This window comes from Bison bison, unplaced genomic scaffold, assembly GCF_000754665.1.
Source record: "Bison bison bison isolate TAMUID 2011002044 unplaced genomic scaffold, Bison_UMD1.0 scf7180017864048, whole genome shotgun sequence".
Lineage (NCBI taxonomy): Eukaryota > Metazoa > Chordata > Mammalia > Artiodactyla > Bovidae > Bison > Bison bison.
In genome coordinates, this window is record NW_011494620.1 from 5,100,874 (window position 1) to 5,111,357 (window position 10,484).

At 40.0% G+C, this 10,484-nt stretch overlaps 1 protein-coding gene across 2 annotated transcripts in view; it reads right to left on the minus strand.

The window, feature by feature from the left end:
• Positions 1-10,484, minus strand: part of WDFY2 (WD repeat and FYVE domain containing 2) — a 157,952-nt gene that overhangs the window by 123,844 nt on the left and 23,624 nt on the right. The window lies entirely within an intron of this gene.

The following is a 10,484-nucleotide window of genomic DNA, read 5'->3' on the forward strand; positions in this document are numbered from 1 at the left end:
ATTAGTGAACTACCTACCTGCCTGCCTGAGCTGAAAATTAAGATCTGGGAGTCACCACACACAAGCAGTAGGTAAGTCATTAGTGAAGAAAAAGAGCTAAAGACAAAGCCATGAATAACACCAAAAGTTAAGCGATGCAGAACCAAAAAAGATCCGTGAAGACCTCAGCGAGGGCTGCCACGGAGGTAGGAGAAAAGCCCCTTACTTCTCAGAACCCGCACACGTCCTAATTTTTTGGTCCAGAAAATAAGGTCACTATAAACATACCTAAGACTGAACCAAATTCACAGTGCCCACAATAAAAAACCATCTATATAGGTCACTTTTCTGTAGGAAGAGGGAAGATTGGAGGTGGTGACAACCAGGAGACCACAGGTTGCTAAGCTACTGGGTAAAATAAGACGGGGTGTCTACCCATGTCGAAATCCAGGCTTTTAAGAATGTGCCCTAGAATGATGCAACCTTCATTAGTTACCATAGCGATGAGCTTCATTTCCCAGGGGGACAATTGTTATTTTTACCACCACTTGGGGTGGAGGTGCAGGGGTGGGGAGTGAATCCTACTGTGTTTTGAAGACCCTGAATTTTCAGGGATTACTTTTCTACTAGATCACACGTTACAACCTCCTTACTAACAAAGGCAATCCCTATCAATCTGCAAACTAAGAGAACTTTGAGCAGGGGGATGTGAGTCAATGTCTTTGGTAGTTTTCACAGTGACTTGCTTCAAGGGGGAAAAAAAATGCCTCTAATGCAGAGAGAATGTCGTGGAGATTCTTGGAAAACAGAGCTGAAAGATTTTTTTTCCCCCTATGGTTATTCGTAGTAAGAACCGACTATGAGATTCTCATTATATGCATTCAGATCACATGGAGTAAAGAAACTAAATCAAATCTTCTACAAAACACTGTGTATTTCTGTATAGAGGGTTTTTCCCAGGATAGACAGAGGCTGCTGTGTGGACTGAATGAAGGCGGCCGGGGGGTTTCAGAGACAGGGGCTCAAGCTGGGAGCTCTCCAGATTCTAGACCACAGGGCCAGGCAGCTCAGTTCCAAGTATTAACCAGCTCACTACATCGGACCTAAACAACTCTGCTGAACCACAGACACTTGGACTTCTTTTCCCATGGCTGTAGGAACCTAGCAATCAGCAGCTGGAGAAGAGATGTGGCTGTTTTATAGTTCAACACCTTGAGCTTTGAAAGGTACTCCTGCTTTAAAAACAAAACAGTCATTCCAATCGTTTACAGCCTTGTGTTTCATCAAGGGGCGCTAACCACAGCCAATCCCCCCAGGGCATTTTAACCAGCTGGATAATTTCTCTTCAACCAAAGGTCGCCAAAGCCTTTACATTTAGAGTTTTAAAAGTCACAACCAAATGGCAATATCTTCATTGGTTTCTGTGTGAGTGTGTGTGTTAGTCGTGTCCGAATCTTTGCCATCCCTTGAACTGTAGCCCACCAGGCTCCTCTGTCCATGGGATTTTTCAGGCAAGAATACTGGAGTGGGTTGCCATTTCCTTCTCCAGGGGATCTTCCCCACCCAGGGATCGAACCCGTATCTCCTGGATCTCCTGTCATTGTTTTTTAAAAATCTATAAAATGAAATCTCCAAACGAGATTAAACAAACCCAGATGTCAGAGGAGAGATTACAAACACACATGAAATACAGGTAATTGATATCTTTATCAATCAGTAGTAAGAGCCTTGAGAGAAACAAACCCCTGAGTCCTTTTATTACTGGTAAACTATTCTGTATCTGCAAATAGTTTACCTGCAGTGGAGACTTGTTTTGCATATTTTGTTTTCTTAGTAATTTAACTCAGTGGCTAATGTTTAAGCACAGCCTTCCTGCCCTGGCACAGTTGTGGGTTTTACCATTCTCAAAACTCCTTCCCCATAACAACTGTTACCTGGCTATCTGCTCTCCCATGTGAGCATAATTCCCCTACAAGCCTTTGGGACTCCTGGGCAAAATTAAGCTCCAGGATCACACCGTATCTCGCCAATGTAAGGACAGTTACATTAGCCATCAATGCCGGTGAGCAAGTCCTTTGCCCACTGGACAAGTAATTTCTTAAAGACTTCAAAATGTTTATCTTTAAATATTTTTATCTTTGATTTTCTTAATACCTACAGTACTTTAATTTTGAATACATACAGTACTTAGCATAAGAGAGATGCTTGGAAAAGGTCATAAAGATACATTAAAGAAAAAGAGAAAAGAGAAAAAAATGAACACATTCCCAGTGCGATGGTGAAGAACAGCCCACAGGGAAGCACCAGGAATGCCCCAGAGCTCTGAGGCTGGGCAGTTTCTGGATATTAGTTAGCATCAGAGACCCCATCTGCTCCTAAGTCACAGCCCCTCACAGGACAGAGACTCATGAGCACAAGCCTTGAGCAGTTGGTTTGAGCAAGTCAACAATATGACAGTGTTCATCAATATCACTCATCAGGAGGCATGTGATGGAATCACTAGAGGAACAATATAGAATTAAATATTGTTCTTGACTGTGTACGCAGTGGGAAGGCCTGTCATCCCACTCACCACTCTTCCTACAGCCAAACGCTCAATAGGGAGTTAATGACTGAAAGAGCAATGATTCACACAGGATCCCCCTGGCTGCCACTCTTCTGAATCTGTAGAAAGATAAACTACTCCCTTTCAAGGCAGCCACAGGTAGCAAAATGGCCAAAAATTTTACACCTGAAAGACACAGCAGAGGGACTTCCCTGGGTCCAGAGGCTAAGACTCCGAGTCCCAATGCAGGGGCCCTGGGTTCGATCCCACAAGCTGCAACTGAAGATCCTGCATGCCACAGTGAAGACAGAGACTCCCCATGCAGCCCAATAAATAAAAATAATTTTAAAAATTTCACAAACAAACAAAACACATCAGAGCTAGGGGAGGGGAGGGTGGGGAGTTACTGCTCAACAGGTATGGAATTTCCATTTGGGAAACGGATAGTAATGATGACCGCGCGACTTGTGAACACACCCAATGCCCCTCAAGTGTATACTTATGTGCTAAATAGACAAATGGTTGTCTATTAATATTTCCACAATAAACAAAACAATTTTTTTAAGCTTTAAAAAGAGAAACACAGCAGAAAGACTCTCTCTCAGAAACTGTAGTCTTCATAGAGCGGTCGGGGTCACAGCAATTAGATCAGCTGTGGACAGATTGGCTTTACTTAGAACAGGTCTGCAGAGGGCGTCTTGGCCAAGAATGTATAAAAGGAACACTTGCTCACTCCGGCAGGGTAGGGCAGAAGAGTACCCTTCCAGGATTCAACTTAAACTCAGGGTTTGGAAGAATTAGTCTTGATAACCTATGAAAAAAGTAACAAAGGAGAGTTTCTGAACCAGGAGTAAGTAGGTAAAGTTAGATAATGACAGGGAAGTGTTTTTCAAAAGACTGCTTTGGCAGTGAGCAGCCTGGATTAGACAGGAGGAAAATTAAAGGCTGGAAGACCAGTGAGAGCCTGCTATGGGGATCTACATGTTAGAATACAGTGGTGTCAGGGGAATAAGGGCAATAAAGAGGAAGAATCAAATCCTAGATACGTGACTAAGAAGGAATCAACAAGGGAAGGAGAAAGAGTCAAAGGTGACGACAACATTTCCAGCCCGGAGAGGCGTGCTGATGATGAAGGCAGATTGCGACAGATGCCGCTAGCCACTATTTTACTCTTTTATTTTTGGCTGTACCACAGCGGCTTGTGCAATCTTAGCTCTCCAACCAGGAACCCAGGCCCCAAAACTCTAATAAGGGAGTTTTAAAGTACAGTTTTTAACCTTAAAAGTTCCTTTTGAATCCTGGAGATCTTAAGTTACTTCCTTTCCTGGCTGAACTGATCAGATCATGACGGTGACTGTAACTCAGCTATTCTACTATTTTCCTGATACCCTACAACTTTAGACCAAAAAGAAAAAGAAAAAAAAAAAAATTCCATACTGTTTTACAGAAAAACCAGAATGAGCTTTCTGACCATCCCTATACATTTTTCGATACAATTTTCTTATAATTCAATGGTGACTGGAAATTATCCTTGAATAAGATGGACACAAGTTGAGCAGAACATGGCTTTGGGAAGTAATTTCCACTAATGAATTAAATAGAGTACAGCAGAACCCATAAAGTCCATCCATTTTGTCTGCCTTTCTCTAATTTTCTTTATTCTTTACAAAACACCCTAAGATGAATGAAGCAAAAACATAACCATTCCCAATGACTGTGTGAAGGTGCTAGGAATCTACAGGAATTAAAGAATTGATGAAAGTTATAGAGGAAGACGGTGGGAAAAATCACATCAAAACTCTGTTGTCCTGGGGCTCCCCTGACCATCTTGTGCTTCCAACACAGGGGAAATAGGTTTGATCCCTAGTTGGGGAACTAAGATCCCACGTGAGGCATGGAGTGATCAAAAATATATACATTACATTTTAAAAATACTTAAACTCAGTGTGTGAGTCTTGTTTGGATACTGCTTTGAATAAATCAACCATTAAAAAATATATATATTCAATTAGGGAAATTTGAACATATTAAATAATATTAAGAAATTATTAATTCAACTGTATGATAATCGTGTTGTGGAATGTGAAACAACTTATCATTTATGACATTAACAGGTGAAACAAGACATTAATCCAGAATTCGTTTAAAGTGAATTCCAGCATCCCTACCCAACAAAGGACGGAATGTGGAGATATATAACACAAGACTGGCAAAAGATTGATCATTCAACTAGACTCCAATAACACTTTTAAGAATAAATAACACTTTTAAGAATATATAAAATGCTTGAGTTACCAAAAAAAAAAGACTGAATACTGAAGCTGGGTGATGGGTACATTGTCATTTTCATGTGTTGTATATGTTTGAAACTGTCCACAATAAATTATTAACAATCTTGAGGCCTTGACTCATAACAACAACTGTATATAACTGTACGTAACAGAGAGGCATGACCTCCTCTAGGAATACAGAGAGCTTATGACTAGAGAAACAGTAGTGCATATTAATTCAAGCAGTACTGAACGTCGTCCACTTGGCAATCTGTGTTGGTTTAATATCACTTGTAGGTATCAATAAATCACGTGCAAATGAAACACTTTTTATTTCTAGAGAATAGATAACAATTCGTGGATCTCTAAAATGAATGAACAACTTTGAAAAGTTATGCCTGAATAGGTATAAACGGTTGGGATAAATTATTTAAACGTATACGCCAAGAAGACATTGGTACAATATCTCAGAATAATCCTTCTAGAAAAATTTTCCGAGTTCTCATGTTAAATATTCTCAATATATAAATCACAGTAGCGTATGTCAGTGATAAAGGAGACAGTAATAGCATATGGACTGCTTTGAAGTTAGTAGAGTGGGTATAATGTCTATTTTCTGCAGTGCTTAAGTGTATTTCATTAGGTGATTAAATTCTCCTCACTACTGGAAAACACTAAATGGCACAAATGAATTCAGATTCCACATTAAATAATCTACATTATTTCAAACATCCATCTGCTATCCATTATGACAAAGAAACAAGTAGTCAGTTTCTGGATGGAATCATAAAAGCCCTTACAATCCAGGCTATTTTATAAAGTAACTAAGGCTACTCATACTTCTCACAAATTTTAAATGCATCTGACATGCTTTGTAGTAGTACAAAGGAGGGATAAAACAGGAAAATCAAAAAGACAATGATAATACATCTTTACTCTGTCAGGTCAAATAAACATACAACAGTAGCTACTGCCCTCTACAATTCTGCTTGATGTAAAGTGATGATTTAGCATGGATGGTTAAAAATTCTCATGCTCTCTTGAAAAACCAAAGTATACAGATATCCTCTCTTCCTATAATCAACCTTTCTTCCTGTGGGCTTTTGAGATACATAATGTATACTCATGAATGTTAATAAATCCCATAAATCAAAATCACATTAACTTTCCTTTCATATTAAACCCTCCCCATAAGCTTCTGCAGAATTTCCTTGATGTATCAAAGTACATGGTGTAAAAGGTGTAGATGAACCTAAAACAGCAAAATTTCTTTATATATTGGTTGAAGAAACATCTATTACCGGAAGTAATTCACTATAGCTTGGCTGCCCTTGGAAAACATGCTGGATTTAAGCCATGCCGATAGAAAAGCTTACATGGAAACTAATGAAATAAAGAGAGCAAGCCAGAAAACCAGAACCTTCTGTTTACCAGTCAACCCTCAGTTTTGCTTTTGTGGGAGAGAAGTCAGGTAAGATAATAGCTGAAATGAAAGTCTTTCCTAAAATTTTTTTAAGAATTCATTAATTTGCAAAAAGATACTGAAATTCATAAGAATCTTGAACTAAGGCTAACATAACATGTAGACCTTCCACCAAAAACCATTCTGTAAAGCAAGCATGCTATGTAAAATTAATCCCTGCAAAAAAAAGTCTGAAAAGGTTAGCAGAATCCAGTATTTTTACTAGCCAGCATTCTCCCAAGGACTTATATCTGTAATAAAATGAATGAAATCAGCATTTTCTGACTCACACAGCTTTTCATGAATGAGTACTTAAGTGTGAAGATGGATTAACTCTCTGATCTCATTTTAATGAGTTTCTCTTTGTCTTTGAGGGACTACACTGCACAGATGCTCAATCACTCTACACTAGAGTCATTTAAATCAATCCATATAAGAGTTTGGAGAACTGTGCTGACTTGCACTTACTTAGTTATACTAAATTGGCCAAAATTTAAAGTCAGAGAATAATTTAAATTATGTAAAGTTACCTCTTCCATCCAGTCGGCTGCTAATTCCTGCCAATTTTCCTTAGTGGAACTAAAGTCTTCTCTCTGCTGCCTACACTGCTCTTCCATCCAATACACTGCTAAACCCTGTCAATCCTACCTCCTTAATGTAACTAACACCCGTTAGTTGTCTCTATACTATCTATAATATCGGCTTGGTCACACTTGCATTGATACCCTCGAGAAACTCCTCCCTGGTCTCCTCCTGTTTCACCCTTCTCTAATCCCTTCAACCGGGCACTGAAGTCAACTTTCTAAAATGCAAATCCAATTATGTCACAACCTTCAAAGATGTGGGGATCAAGTCCGGTTCTATGGTCTAACAGGTCTTCCAGGATCTGACCCCCGTCCGTTTCGCTGGCCCATCTGTCCAATACCCTACCAAACTGTTCTTAGTCCTCTAACTCACTAACCTGAAAGGGTGGTGAATTAAATACAGGCTTACCAGGTTTCTATTCTGCCAAGAAAAAAAACATTTCAAACAAAAGCAAAATCTACATTTTGCGAGCGCTTTCATTTTACAAAAAGAGCGTGATCTTAGAATTCTAAAATCTGAATAAATTTAATTTTAGAAACAAAAAGCACATTATATTGTCCTTTTAAAAAAACTTCCACTGCACTCTGTTGAAAACTCTCGTGTGAACTCATTCAATGAAACTGACCTCACTCATCAGATCTTTATGCCCCTGAGGGTGCTGACCCTCTGCTGAAGCCTGTCTTTCTCCCCCAACCCCCTCCACCTGTACAACTAGTACTCATCTTTATATTGCACTTTATAAGGCAGTCTTTTTCAAATTTTAATGTGCATACAAACAACCTGGCAGTTTTGTAAAATGCAGATTCTGGTCACAAAGATTTTGTGCTAGAAGAGTTACAGCTTTAGGTTTTACACTGAAGTCTATAATCCACTTTGTGTTCATTTTTGTATGTGTATGAGGCATGGAAAGTTCCTTTTTTTCGTATGCAGGTATCAACTGTTCCAGCACCTTTTCCTGAAAAAAGAATCCTTCCACCAAACTGCCTTTGCTCCTTTGTTAAAAATCAATTAGCTCAATTAGCCATGTATGTGTGTGGGTCTCTTTCTGAACTCCATCCTGTTTGTTCCATTGATCTATTTGTCTAGACCAAGTTACCTCACATGGTCTTAAAGGCTCATGATCCAAAAACAAAAGTATGCCGTGCAAAGAAAGGCCCTGGAATGTTCCAGACCTCCCTGATGTTTACCTGTGTTTTCTTTCTCCTGCTGTACTCTATCCATCAAAGCCTTAAGTAAGTATACTTAGTGAGTCCTTTCAATTAACTGACCCTGGGTAACTGCTGCAATGATTTTGCTGTCTGTAATTAAGAAGACAGAACACAAAGCCGAAGAACTGGCTGTATTCCATCCGGCCTAAACGGGTCAAGGTCAGTTAGCTCTTTGCCCCTCTCTTCTGGGAATGTCACTTCCCAAGTTTTACTGCTTATGCCCTACAGGTCTGTTTTGATAATAACCAGTTAATGATGGCCAGATGTTATCTCAGATAACAAAGGATAATCATAAAAGAACGAAGTTTTCGGTCTAAAACATGCTTATAGTCAGAGTATGTGAGTGTAAATGTGCATGCATGAATGTGAATGTGAAGACAGCTGAAGCTAACCGACCCATGGACCTGAACATGAGCAAAACCCAGCAAAAGCCAAACTCTTTCAAGAAATAGCAACAACTACCCAACAGACAATTGTCAGGCTCCTTGATAGAAACAAAGGTGGGCATCCAGCACTTTGCAGAAAAGAAGGAGAAACTTCTGGTGAGAATCCTTTCCATTAAGAGTTAAGCCAGATTAAAATGTACAAGGGGACTTTCAGAGTCTGAGAAGAGAGTTCCACTCTGGCACTGCCCAGATATGGGGACCCTAGCAGAGAAATGGAGAGCAGTGGTATGGTTACGATAAGGTAAAATGTGAAAGTGAAAGTGAGTGTTAGTCACTCAGTCACGTCCAACTCTTTTCCACCCCATGGACTGCAGACCACCAGACTCCTCCGTTCATGGGATTCTCCAGGCAAGAACACTGGAGTGGGTTGCTCTGCCCTCCTCCAGGGGATCTTCCCAAACTAGGAATCAAACCAGGGTCTCCTGCACTGCAGGCAGATTCTTTACCATCTGAGACAGCTAGCTAAAAGTAGTAGAAGGGATAATAATAACGGTTCAGAATTAAATGCATGTGTGTGCTCAGTCATGTCCAACTCTTTGTGACCCCATGGACTGCAGCCCAACAGATTCCTCCGAATAAATGGATTCCCTACAAATTCATATATTGAAATCCTCATCTTCACTGTATGGTGTTAGGAGGTGGGAGTAATTAGGTCATGCAGGTGGTGCACTCAGGAATGGGGTTAGTACCCTTTTAAGAAACACCAGGGACACCATCTTTCTCTCTCCCGAACTAAGAGACAAACACCCTGAGCACCTTCTATGGAAGACACATTGTGACTTGCATCCTTCTTTTATTTTTTTGAAAAAGAGGCAGATATTACTAGAGACTTATTTTTTATCACTCTGCATTTTTTAATTTTTGTTTTAGACACACCTCACGGCATGCAGGATCCTAGTTTCCTGACCAGGGATCAAATCTGAGCCTCTTGCAGTGAAAGCTCAGAGTCTTAACCATTGGACCACCAGGGAAGTCCCCCTTCACTTCTTAATCCTCACAAACATTCAGAGGAGGTCCTATTTTTGTTTCCATTTCAGATATGAGGAACTGTGTTTCCCTTTGGAGGGAAAAAGCCAGGAGTTACCCTCAGGCAGTCTGACTCTCCCAAGCCTGGAGAATTCCATGGACAGAGGAGCCTGGCGAGCTAGGCTCCATGGCGGTCCCATCGGACACGACTGAGCGATTAACACTTTCACTTACCCACCACACTATTCCTGAGGTCGTCTGACCACTCAGAAAGAGAAATAAAACAGACTATGAGAGCAGCAGGAGAAATAAACCTAGATTTAGACAACAATGGAAGACAGGAACCCAAGAAAATGGCTGACAGGCATTTACAGCACCTTGCACAGGGCATTACTCAGGTCTGGATCTGATACATTTAATACGCTTAGAGGTACAGCAGACAAAAAAACATGCTGCTCTGTGAAATTCCCTCAGTTACACAAAGCTGCTGTTCTTACAGGCTGGCATGGAAAATGATGATCACTTCATAATTTATCTCTCAACTCTTCTTATGCCATTGAAAAGGATTAGGGCTTCCTGTCCGGGCAACTATATATATTTCCCTACAGTCTCCTCCAACTCTGCTTTTTTAGTGTAGAAGAAACCCACTTAATCCAAACACAACACACTTGATTGTGTTGATCAGTACCTAAACATTTTAGAAAAAAAGTCCTCCTTGCTCTAAAGTTATTTTTTTTGGTACCGAACACGTGAGAAACATCAGCCTTTTCCTCTCTGATGATGCTAAAAGGTATTGTAAATTTACAAAAGTTTAATTGACCCTTACCTGGATCCATGATATTTTAAATATCTTTGTTCATTATGAGGCCAAAGTATTACATTTCCTTCATTTTGAAAAGCACGTAGAGTGCTTATCACAGAACAAGATCAGTACTAGAAACACAAAAAGGGGTCCAGCCCACAGAGAGGGTTTTCATTCTTTTTTTTTTTTTAATGTGGATCATTAAAAAAAAAAAAAAAAAA